Source organism: Bubalus kerabau, chromosome X (assembly GCF_029407905.1).
Source record: "Bubalus kerabau isolate K-KA32 ecotype Philippines breed swamp buffalo chromosome X, PCC_UOA_SB_1v2, whole genome shotgun sequence".
NCBI classification, from domain to species: domain Eukaryota; kingdom Metazoa; phylum Chordata; class Mammalia; order Artiodactyla; family Bovidae; genus Bubalus; species Bubalus kerabau.
Window position 1 is genome coordinate 108105921 of NC_073647.1, and position 12763 is coordinate 108118683.

General features: G+C 40.7%; 2 pseudogenes; both read left to right on the forward strand.

The window, feature by feature from the left end:
• The first annotated feature begins 7370 nt into the window (after window positions 1-7370).
• LOC129638787 (tropomyosin alpha-4 chain-like) lies at window positions 7371-8088 on the forward strand (annotated as a pseudogene).
• An 886-nt stretch (window positions 8089-8974) lies between these two features.
• LOC129640140 (glutaredoxin-related protein 5, mitochondrial-like) lies at window positions 8975-11349 on the forward strand (annotated as a pseudogene).
• Window positions 11350-12763: the final 1414 nt, after the last annotated feature.

The window sequence follows — 12763 nt, forward strand, 5'->3', positions numbered from 1 at the left end:
TATCAAACATTTACAATCTTGTGACTGATGTTGCCTTCAATCATGTTGGTTCAAAATGAGCTTGCTAAAATGACTAAGTAATTGAATTTGCAGAAAAGAGAGGCAGAAAAATCTTATGATCAATCAAGATATCACATTAGTAACATTTATTATTATATAAATTATAAAAATATTGTTCTGCAATTTGTAAATTATTTTTCAGCTATCACTATTATCACCATTATGTTTTATAAGTAATAAAATATTTTTAAAGAAAAAACATTTTATTTTCATGCCTTTAACTGTACTTCCCATCTCTCCCCTAGTTTTTGAGCAAGGAACCCTCCATTTTCATTTTGCACTGGGCCCTACAAATTATGTAGCAGGCTCTCACTCCTGCTGGATGGTAATTGTGAGATGATTTGAGGGAATTGTAGCCACTCAAACGGTTACCGCCCTAACCAAACTCCTTTTCACTGGGAGTAGGAGGTAGGGGTGGGTAGAAACAAGATGACAACACAGAAAATGGAGGTTAGTGTAGGTATCAATCATTTCCATGTGAACGGGATCATACTGTCCATATCATTTGGCCAACTGCTTTCTTCACTTGGCAACATCTTGGAGATCTTTCTACAAGCAAAATAATCAACCCTGTTCTTTTTTGAATTCTTGTTCAGGGAATTCCATGATTTGGATGGCTCTTGATTTATTTTTCCACTCCCCTGATGGATATTTACAATGGTTTAATTTTTCAGTAATACAGAGCTGCAGTGAACATACTAGTAAGGGCCTCCTTGTGCACAGGCATGTTTCTGTAGGTGGACACTCACAAGTGAGTTGCTGGGCCATGGGGTATGGATATTTTCAATCTTAATACATACTGCCAAATTGCCTTTCAAAACCATTATGTCAGTTTTCACTCCCATCAGCAGTGTAGTTTCACATTTCCTAAGACTCCAACCTTTAAACTGTTTGCCAATCTGATGGAGAAAAAAAATGGTAACTTGTATTTGTTTTTAACTTTGCATTTTCCCTCATTAGTGCAGTTGAGCATCTTTTTATCTGATGTTTATTGGCCTGTTCTCTGTGAACTGTTTGTAACCTTTGCCTAGTTTTTCTTAAAGGGTTGTTTTTTTCCATATTGAGTTGTTGGAGTCATTTATATTTCTGGATATTAATCCTTTGTCTATTTTATACACACACACACACACACACACACACACACACATATATATAGCTGATATTTTCCTATAGTATGTACCATGTTTATAGTTTGTGTTATCATACAGGAGTTTTAGATGTTTGTGTAGCCATTTGATATATTTATATCAGTCTTTTCTTCTGTGGATTTTCTGTTTTGTTTATTGCTTTGCAAGACCTTTTTTATCCAAGGCAACAACCGTATTATCTTTTTTTTCTCATTCTGTTATAGTGCTTTCCATTTAGGTCTATAACCTACCTTAAACTCATTTCCTTCTCAAAACCTTTGCATTTCCCCTATCTGGAGCTCTTTTCTCCGAGATGTTCCTACGGCTGACACTCTCAGGGCTCAGCTCAAATATTACTTCTTCCAAAAGGCCTTTCCTGACCACCTTAACTAAATTAACCACCCTCTCTACATTAAGATGTGCCCTAGTTCATTACCTTAATTTATTTTCTTCATAGATCACCTCTTACTGAAGTTACTCAACTTTTGTTTATATGTTCATGGTCTGTCTCTCCTTAGATCGAAAACTCCATGAAAGTAGGGATTTTGTCCTGTCCCTAGCTTCTAGAACACATTTAGAGTTTATTATAGTGAACTTGATAATGATAACTTAATTTTTTTCAAAGGATTGTCACAATACCTAGAACTCCCTTTTCTAAAGGAGAAATATTTCAGTCATCCTGTTTTTCTACTCCTAGTACTGAGTGAGTCGAGGATGGTTATGACTATTATTCGGTCCAGTGTTTCTCAACCTGTAGTGTTTTGGAATCACACTTGATTTATTTTTAAATTTAGATATAGAGTGTGTATATCTTTTTTCCTTTTCATACTGAACCCTAAATATTCATTGGAAGGACTAATGCTGAAGCTGAAGCTCCAATATTTTGACCACCTGATACAAAGAGCTGACTCATTGGAAAAGACCCTGATGCTGGGAAAGATTGAAAGCTGGAGGAGAAGGGGACAACAGAGGATGAGATGTTTGGGTGGCATCACTGACTCAATGAATATGAGTTTGGGTAGGCTCTGGGAGGTAGTGGAAGACAGGGAGGCCTGGCATGCTGCAGTCCTTGGGGTTGCAGAGTCAGACGTGACTAAGCGACTGAACAAATAGAGTGTATATAGTTTCCTAGGGCTGCCACAACAAAGTACCACAAACTGTGTGGCTTAAAACAACAGAAATTTATTGCCTTACAGTTCTGGAGGCTAGAAGTGGTGATGGTGGGCCATGCTCACTCTGAAAGCCCTAGCAAAGCATCCTTCCTTGTCTCTTTCTAGCTTCTAGTGATTGCAGTCTTTGATATTCCTTGACTTGTAGGTGTATCACTCTGCGTCCATCATCACATGTGTGTACCTGAATTTCTGTCTTGTAAGGACCCCAGTCATTGGACTAAGGTCTACCCTAATGTGATATGATTTCATTTTAACATGGTTATATTTGCAAAGACCATATTTCCAAATAAGGTCACAATCACAGTTTGGGAGGACACTATTCAACCAAGTACAGAGGGTCACATTTAAAAAATCTGCTTTATTAGGTCTGGAGTGGAGGCCCAGCATCCTTAATTTTTAAAAGCTTTACAGACTTGACTGATGTTCACCTGGAAATGTGGACATGGGGGAAGGCCCTTTTAAAGCAAAATCCCAAATACAGATTCCAGTAAAGAAAAATACTGATGAATTTCACTGCATAAAAGTTAAAGCTTTGGTGGCGGGAGGGTGGGGGAGAATACCATAAACAAATTCAAAAGGTCAACAAAGCTGGGAAAACATATTTGCATCATATATGATAAAAGGCTAAATTAATTTACAACAAATTCAGAAGAACTAACATGAAAAAGACAAAACCCAATAGTAAAGTGAGCTAAAGAATAAGCAAGTAATCTACAGAGAAAGACATGCACACATCAATAGAGATTTGAAAAGATGTTTAATTTCATCCATGAGTAAAGGCATATAAATCAAAACAATAAAATGCCATCTTTATCTATAAGACTGGAAAATGTTTAAAGTATGATTTAAACAGAGTAAGTCAGGGTATGAAGAAATACTAGATGTTTTCATATGCTGCTGGTGGGCTTGACGTTGTTACAACTTTTTTGATGTATAATTTGGTAGAATATATCAAAATAAAACATGCGGATATTCTTTGAATGTTGTAGGTGTTGCTCGTGCCTTCTCAGCAATCATTCCCCATTTTTTTCCTTCCCAATAAGTTGTAGATTTTTATTTATGTGTCTATTCTTCCCACTCATAGCCCATGTATTTGCGGGTAAACAGATTTTATTCTCAGTTCTTCTGACCACAAACAACATTAGTTCAGAGGACTTGTGACCTAAGCAAATCAATGAGGGAGAACCATGGGTGTCCTACTTACTTGGAATGTTGGGTCAGAGTTTTCTCTTCTCTGCTGGACTTGAGGAAGAGATTCAAAGCTTCCATTGCCACTGTCAGCCATTTCATTGGCACCTTGGCTTAAAGCACTGGTTCTCAGTCTTTAGTGTTCATCAGAATCACCTAATCTGTTAAAACATAGATTGCTGATCTTTATATACTTTCAGAGTTTCAAATTCTGCAGATCTGTAGTAGGGACAAAGAATTTCCTTTTCTAAGAAATTCTCAGGTGAGATTGATGCTGCTGGTCCAGGGATCACACTGAAAAAAACTACTTGGATAAAGTAGGGACTGCGCAGCAGAGACACTTAAAGAAACTGGGTAGCTCTAGCTCACCCTACCCCTGGAATTGTGTTTCGTTACTTGTAACCAAAATCACCCTAACCAATATATTCAGCAATTTTGGACTAAAAATTTACCCTATGGATATACTTGCAGAACTTTATCAAAATATATGCTGACGGATAGACTACCCTTGTGGCTCAGAGGTAAAGAAGCCGCCTGCAATGCAAGAGATGCAGGTTCAATCTCTGGGTCGGGAAGATCCCCTGGAGAAGGAAATGTCTACCCACTCCAGTATTCTTGCCTGAAAAATCCCATGGGCAGAGAGTCACTAAGAGTTGGACACAACTAAACACAGCGCGGGCGCGCGTGCACACACACACACACACATGCTGATGGATGATAATTGCAGCATTGTTTGTAATAGCTAAAACTGGAAGCAGTCAAAGTACTTGTCAATAGGGAATTGATCCATCAGATGGCATCATCTATCTAATGGAATACCATGTGGTTTAACAATTATGAAATGCTCTGTATATGCTTGTAGAAAAATAAGATATATTAAATATAAAAATCATGATGATTAAAAGGGAGTAATTTATACTTTTTAAACAAAAGAATAAACATATATGCAGGTATGTGGTTAATTATTTCCTGGAATGTTAATTCTGATTAAGTACAGCAATATTTGAGAAAAAGAGTTGGACTTGAGGTGGTGCTAGCAGTTCTTCAGTCTTCATTTTGTATATTTTATTCTGTTTGAGTTGCTTAACCTTAGGTAAATTTTCCTTTTGTCAAAAAAGAAAAGTCATTTGGCATTATCTGGGCAAGGCATAATTCAACTGTAATTTCCTTCTTTGTATTTCTCTATTGAAGAAACAACTAATAAATGTATTATTTTTAAAAAGATTAAATAATAAAAAGATAAATGGAAAATTGAAGACTTCTCAGGTATTCTGATGTGCAGCCGGGCTTGATTGCCACTAACATGGTGCATAGGTTATACACTGGTGAGGACTTATACCTATACTGATTGAGACTTAACTAGGGAGCTGCTAACTGTACTTTAATGTGCATATGAATTATCTAGGGATTTTGTTTGGAGAAGGCAATGGCACCCCACTCCAGTACTCTTGCCTGGAAAATCCCATGGATGGAGGAACCTGGTAGGCTGCAGTCCATGGGGTCGCGAAGAGTCGGACATGACTGAGCAACTTCACTTTCACTTTCCTGCATTGTAGAAGGAAATGGCAATCAACTCCAGTGTTCTTGCCTGGAGAATCCCAGGGACGGGGGAGCCTGGTGGCTGCCGTCTATGGGGTCACACAGAGTTGGACACGACTGAAGTGACTTAGCAGCAGCAGCAGGGATTTTGTTAAAATGCAGATTCTGATTGAATAGATCTTTAGATGGGGCCCAATATTCTGCATTCTAATAGTCTCCCCAAATGATGCTGATGTTGCTGGACTACTGGTCACACTTTGATAGCAAGAACAAAGAAAGAGGAAAAGAGGAAAAAGAAGAAGCAGAAGGAGGAGGGACTATGAAGATAGAGAGAAGGGACAGATATGAGACATTGCAGAATTACTGGGCATATGGAGAGTTTTAGGTGATGAACTTTTTGGCCTGGGTGATGTGAGGATGGTAGTGACACTATCCAGAGATAGAGAAATCAAGCTAGAGGATGAGGAGATATAGGAAACAATGAAGGAGTGTGAGTAAGACTTCACATTTGAACATATTGAGTCATGATTTTTCTGGGAGAGTATTATATAGACTTGCCCAGTAGACCATTTGAACTCTGACTCTGCTTAGTAAAGTTCACACAGAGGTAGATTTGGGAGTCATCTGTATAAAGGTAAGAGCTGAGGCCATGTGATAGGATGAAACTGACCAGGGAGAAAGAATAGTGAGAAGGTAGCTGAAAATAGAAACTCAGAAATGACATTAAGAGACATTCTAAGAAGAAAATGGTGAAGTAGTGGGAGAGATAGTACAGAAGAATAAATATCTTGAAGGGTGTTCCTCGGAGAAGGCAATGGCACCCCACTCCAGTACTTTTGCCTGGAAAATCCCACGGACAGAGGAGCCTGGTAGGCTGCAGTCCATGAGGTCGCTAGAGTCAGACACGACTGAGCGACTTCACTTTCACTTTTCACTTTGATGCATTGGAGAAGGAAATGGTAACCCACTCCAGTGTTCTTGCCTGGAGAATCCCAGGGACAGGGAAGCCTGGTGGGCTGCCATCTATGGGGTCACACAGAGTCAGACACGACTGAAGCAACTTAGCAGCAGCAGCAGCAGGGCGTTCCTACGAAAGAACAACCAGATTCAGCATAAAACATATTTTTTATTGTGTGAGTTAGCAACTGCTGCATAATAAACCATCCAAAACTCAGTAGCTTGAAACCAAACCATGTATTGTTGCTCAAGAGTCTATAGGTCAGTGCTCTGTTGATCTGCACTAGGCTTGGCTGATCTTAGCTGGGCTCACTTATTTATCTGTGGCTGGTGGGTTGGTTGAGGACTGACAGGTCTAAGCTGGTCTGGCTGGATATAGCTAGACAAATGGGTCTCTCCTCCAGAAGACTAGCCCAGGGTCATTCCCATGGTAACTCCAGGGGTCCAATGGAGTGAGCAGAAGCATGCAAGGCTTAGAACTGACATAATATCACTTCTGCAACATTCTATTGATCAAAGGAAAACACAAGACTATTCTAGATTTGAAGGGTAGAGAAACAGATGCCATCTCTTAAAGGGAAGAGCTGCAAAAGGTGTACATACAGGGAGGTGTAAACAGCTGTGACCATTTTTGTAATCAGTTTATCATGCTGGACTTAGAAGTGAAAGAAGTCTTTAAAGATCAAGCAAGATAAAGCAAAGAAACAAAGCCAAGACAATAGCAGTAATAAACCCCAGTAAGCTGGCTAGGGAGAGCAGGGCACTTGAGGACACTCAAGTGTCCTCAATGGAACAGAGGTAGTTCTTTGGAAAATTGAGGTGCTGTTATTGGAAGAAATGAGGAAAGGCTGCTGATCAGGTAGGAAAACAGACATCTGCCTCAGAATCTAAGAGTCTAGTCTTTATCATGAGAAAATTCTAGAAATACTTTAAATTGATATGGAACAGTCAGTCTTTCTGGTCCTTGAAATCAGTATGCACAGGACACACCCTTCAGGAGTCTCAGCTTGGACTCAAAACCAGCATGCCAATTGTGCCATCTTAATGTATTAATGTGTAACGTGTTTTCACATCCACTACCTTGTGTTACTCTTACAACTACCTATAAGGGAGGTAAAGCAGGCATTACTATTCCCATTTAATACTACTTCTAAAAATAATTTTGTCACTATCTTATAAAACTGAGCATTTGCCTGCCTTAGGTCCCAGCAGGAGACATGTACACAAGCATTCATGGCAACATTGATGGAAATAATAATGGGTAGAGCTTGCCAGAGTTGACCAGAGCTGAGCACCCACCGCTGCCCGCTGTGTACACCTCTGTGCCATGGCTGGCCTCAACTCCCTGGAGGCGGTGAAACGCAAGATGTAAGCCCTGCAGCAGCAAGCAGATGAGGTGGAGGACCGCACACAGGGCCTGCAGCGTGAGCAGCACGAGAAAGACCAAGATGACATGGCAGCTCTCAATCCACACATCCAGCTTGTCAAGGAGGAGTGGGACAGGGCTCAGGAATGACTGGCCACAGCCCTGCCGAAGCTGGAGGAGGCAGAAAAGGCTGCAGATGAGACTGAGAGAGGGATGAAGGTGATAGAAAACCCGGCCATGAAAAATGAGAAGATGGAGATTCAGGAGATGCAGCTTAAAGAGGCCAAGCACATTGCTGAGGACGCTGACCACAAATACAAGGAGGTTGCTCGTAAGTTGGTCATCCTGGAGGGCGAGCTGGAGAGGGCAGAGGAGTATGAGGTGTCTGAACTAAAATGTGGTGACCTGGAAGAACTCAAGAATGTCACTAACAACCTGAAGTTGCTAGAGGCTGCATCTTTAAAGTATTCTGAAAAGGAGAACAAATATGAAGAAGAAATTAAACTTCTGTCTGACAAACTGAAAGAGGCTGAGACCCATACCAAATTTGCAGAGAACAGCTGTGAAACTGGAAAAGACAATTGATGACCTGGAAGAAAAACTTGCCCAGGCCAAAGAAGAGAACAGGGGCTTATCTCAGACACTGGATCAGACACTGAATGAACTAAACTGTATATAACCAAAACAGAAGAGTCTTGTTCCAAAGAAACTCCAGAGCTCCATGTCTTTCTCTTCTCTTGTAAGAAGTTTCTTTTGTTATTGCCTCTTCGCCTTGCTGGAAATGTCAAGGAAATTATGAATACATGAAAAATATTTTGTATCAGAGAAGCTTTGAGCACCAGTTAAATCTACTCCTTTCTTTTTTTCAAGTGGCACCAGTTTTTTCAGCTCTATTTTTATCCTTACCTTGCATATATTCTTAAGGTAGGCAGGGTATTTCATATTGAGCATACTCTCTTTTAAGACTGAGGGCATTTGGTTCCTGGGAGAATAGACAAACCCACACTTTCAAAACACAGATTCCGACATCTGGTCATGGGTTAGTTTAAAAGGTTGAAGAATTCCACCATTGGTCACACTGTAGGAGGCCAGGGATCATCATATTAAAATCTCAAGTGGATCTTCCCAACCCTACATTAAAATGGGTGGTGATTTTCCACCAGAGCAAAAAAGGGGGGTGAGGTTACTGTGGGAAGTCATAAACTACCAAGAGGTTAACCTGATCATCCTGGTTCTTTTCCACACTCCACCATTCAGAACATTATCTGAGCAGCCAGTGTAAGAATGCTTGGAAAAGAGTTGTAATAATCACCCAAATGTTTTCTGGACTGATCCTTGATATATTCTTCTATATGTTTCTTTCACTCTAAAGTTGTTCTCTGAGGAGCTGATGTTTTATTCCAGTAATGACACATGCTTATCTGCTTTGATATGAGGCCATTCACTCAGGAGAAATGAATGTTGGAGAATTCAGTCCTATTAGGAGAAGCTGTCTTTTTCATAAAGACTGCTTAGCCATCAGTAATTGAGCAAGACTGTTTTTCTATGAACAAATATTGGACAGAATGGCCCTCTCAGACTACAAAGTAAAAATAAAAGAAGTAATTGACCCAACTTCATCGCCTCTATACTCGAGGGAATGCAAATTGGAGATTTACTTATTTAGAATTTTAATTCCTTCTTCAGGACCAAGTTAATAAAAAACCAAGAAACTCATGATTAAACTGAAAATGCAGTATTTTGTAGACAGGGCTGCACATTTTAGCCTTGTTATATTTCTGCTTTCTCAGTTAACATCTCAGAGCTGAAACATTCCACATTGTCCAGCAGTGTGGGGGCCAACTCAAGGTTACAATTCTGACTAAAAAATGACACTGCTTCTAGCTTATCTGAATCCTCTGCCCTCACTCCTATTTATTAAGCACCACACTATGCAAGAAATACACTAGCAAATTGTGCAACTGAATAAAACCCACACTTTTCATTTAGGTTCTTGCAACTGTATCATATGTAATAGTATCACTTTTTCTACATTTTGGTCAAATAAACTTTTACTCCAAAAAAAAAAAAAAAAAGAATGGGTAGATAAACTGTGGTATTACTATATAGAAGTGAAAAATTAACTACAGCTATAGCAGCAATGTGGACAAGACAATGGCACCCCACTCCAGTACTCTTGCCTGGAAAACCCCATGAACAGAGGAGTCTGGTAGGCTGCAGTCCATGGGGTCACGAAGAGTTGGACACTTACTGAGCGACTTCACTTTCACTTTTCACTTTCATGCATTGGAGAAGGAAATGGCAACCGACTCCAGTGTTCTTGCCTGGAGAATCCCAGGGACAGGGGAGCCTGGTGGGCTGCCGTCTATGGGGTCACACAGAGTCAGGCACGACTGAAGTGACTTAGCAGCATAGCAGCAATGTGTTTGTGTCTTAGAGGGAAAAAAAAGTTGGATGAGAAAAGGGAGTTGCAGAACCTACATAAAATAACATTTTTATAAAATTAGAAAGCAAGTACAACCTAATACTATATTGTTCAAAAATAATTGCATATGTGATATAACTATTTAAGAAGAAATCTAGGGAATGAAAACTGAAAGTGAAAATACTGGTTACCTCTGGGGAAGGCAGAGAGATGGGATAGTTCTTAGGTTGGGCAGCGGGTTCAGGAGAGTTCAGTTTATTATTGAATTTTATAACATATGTTACATACCCTTTTGCATTTATCAAATAATATGTGTGAGTGTGCTTAGTCGCTTCAGTCATGTCCGACTCTTTGTGACCCTATGGACTGTAGCACGCCAGGCTCCACTATCCATGGGATTCTCCAGGCAAGAATACTGAAGTGGGTTGCCATGCCCTCCTTCATGGGATCTTCTCAACCCAGGGATCGAACACGCATCTCTTAGTCTCCTGCATTGTCAAGTGAGTTCTTTACCACTGGTACCACCTTAGGAAGCCCTTATTAAATAGTACATAATAATATTTTTAAATAGTCAAAAAAGGAAAGCAAAACAGCAGGGAAGTGTCAAGGAAGCCAGAGAGTTTCATGAATGGGTTGTATTTCAATGTCAATTGCTGTGGAAGGCCTCAGCAAGATGCCTGTATGAAAACTGTGGACTTGGTGACAGGGTGCACACGTCACCTTTGGAAGCAGCCACATTCAAATAGGAAGGGCTGATGCCAGATTATAGGCTAGGGAGAACTGTGTTATGAGGAAATCAGGACCTGGAGCTTAGACAAGTCTTTCATCTACTACCAACTCTTCCCCCACCCCCTGGTCAAACCTGTAACAGCTAACATTTATTGAGGCTGCATTATATGCCAGGCATTTTACATACACTGTCTAGGGGGAGCTAAACTCAATGCTTGCTTTACCCCCAGATTATATCCACTTCAGTGCACATGCAGAGAAGCCCTATGACACTAGAATGGGAATGAATGCTTTACTCTTCCATTACAAATTTTAGGTATAATAACTCAAGTGGTTAGGCAGTGGCAACCAATCAAAAGGCAATTAATTGGAGTGGTTCCCTGGGCCTGGTGGCGGTGGCCTGTGGGGCCCCGGCCTGAGGGTGGCAGCGGCTTGTCTGAGCACCTGGATGTGTTGGTGGAGGACAAGGTGGTGGTCTTCCTCAAGGGGACGCTGGAGCAGCCCCAGTGTGGCTTCAGCAATGCAGTGGTACAGATTCTCCGGCTGCACAGCATCTGCTACTATGCGGCCTACAACGTGCTGGACGACCCCCAGCTCCAGTAAGGCATTAGACTACTCCAACTGGCCCACCATCCTGCAAGTGTACCTCAACGGTGAGCTTGGGGGTGGGGGGGCTGTGACAGTCTCCTGCAGATGCACCAGAATGAGGACCTGGTGGAAGAACTCAAAAAGCTGGGGATCCACTCAGCCCTCTTAGATGAAACCAAAGACTAGGACTCAAAGTGAGGGAGGGTGGCCCAGGTGAGAAGCTGCTGATGTCAGAGTCTCACCGCCAGAGAAGTCTTACCCATTCTGGTTCCCGCTCTACAGATGACTGTTTGCACTGGTTCCTCCAGTTTGTAAGCAGCCAAGTGATTTTAGCATGTCTGGTGTTTAGGCAAGGAATATCCTATCATAAACATAATCGTAACCACTGCACTGTCATAATCAATGTGGTATTACAAGCTTGTTGTAAACAAAATTCTTTCTTGTGTTGTACTTTGCTCTTTGCAAAGGATTCAGGAGTAAACTTAGGAGCCTTTGAACCATTGTTATTATTTACAAGTCCTCCGCAAATATATCAGTCTGCAAAGATAATATAACTCCCCTCCCCAGTTTTTTATAACTTTTTCTGTTAAGACAAATGATGGGCAAGGAAGAAAATAAGATAACTGTTTTTCTTTTTTTTAAATAAACTGCCAACCCAGGGGGGGGGAAAAAGGCAATGAATCAAATCTACCCAGAAATGGGTCATTTCTCCCTGTGATGCTATTATTTTGACTCACCAAACTTATTTCTTCCGTGTTTCAGGGACATAGTAGATTTGTACTTTCCACCTCCAGGAAATTAGGTGCAACCATGTGGGCCATTTCTTGGGTAATGAAGAGAGAAGTGATGGGTGACATTTTAAGCTGTAAGGATCAGTGTGTGTTTTGGTCACATCCCTTCCTAACTCAGTGATGGGGCTTCTGTTGGTTTGAGTTTTCAAGTGGCTTTGGATGAACAGAGCTCCCCTGCCAATCTATGTTGGACATAATGAGCAAGAAGTATACCTTTATTATGTGAGATTTTGTGATTATTATAGCAGCAAAGGGCTTCTCTGATGGCTCAGAGATAAAGAATCCACCTGCAATGCAGGAGATGCAGGTTCGATCCTTGGGTCAGGAAGATCTCCTGGAGGAGTAGATGGCAACCCTTTCCAGTATTCTTGCCTGAAAAATCCCATGGACAGAGGAGCCTGGCAGGCTACAGTCCAAAGGGTTGCAAAGAGTCAGACACAACTGAGCAACTGAGCATGCATACATGCATAGCAGCAAAATCTAGGCTATCCAACTGATACATTCCCCTTTTCTAGAGTTAAAGATTATAAATGTATAAGGACTTAATAATAAAATGAAAAATTTTAAAAGGTATAAAGTGACTAGAATTCTCCCTGGCACATAGTAATCCCTCAAAAAGATCACTTTCTGCATCTGCTCCTAATAAATGAGCACAGAATTTTCCTATTTCTTACACACAAATAAAGATTAGTTGAAGATATAAATAGAAGACAATGTTCCAGGCTCACATTATTCTTAATGCTTGTGATTTTAGGAGAGATATCTGCCTTCTTGATCACGTTCTCCTTCAAGTCCATGCAAATAACACAATTGGCACTGCT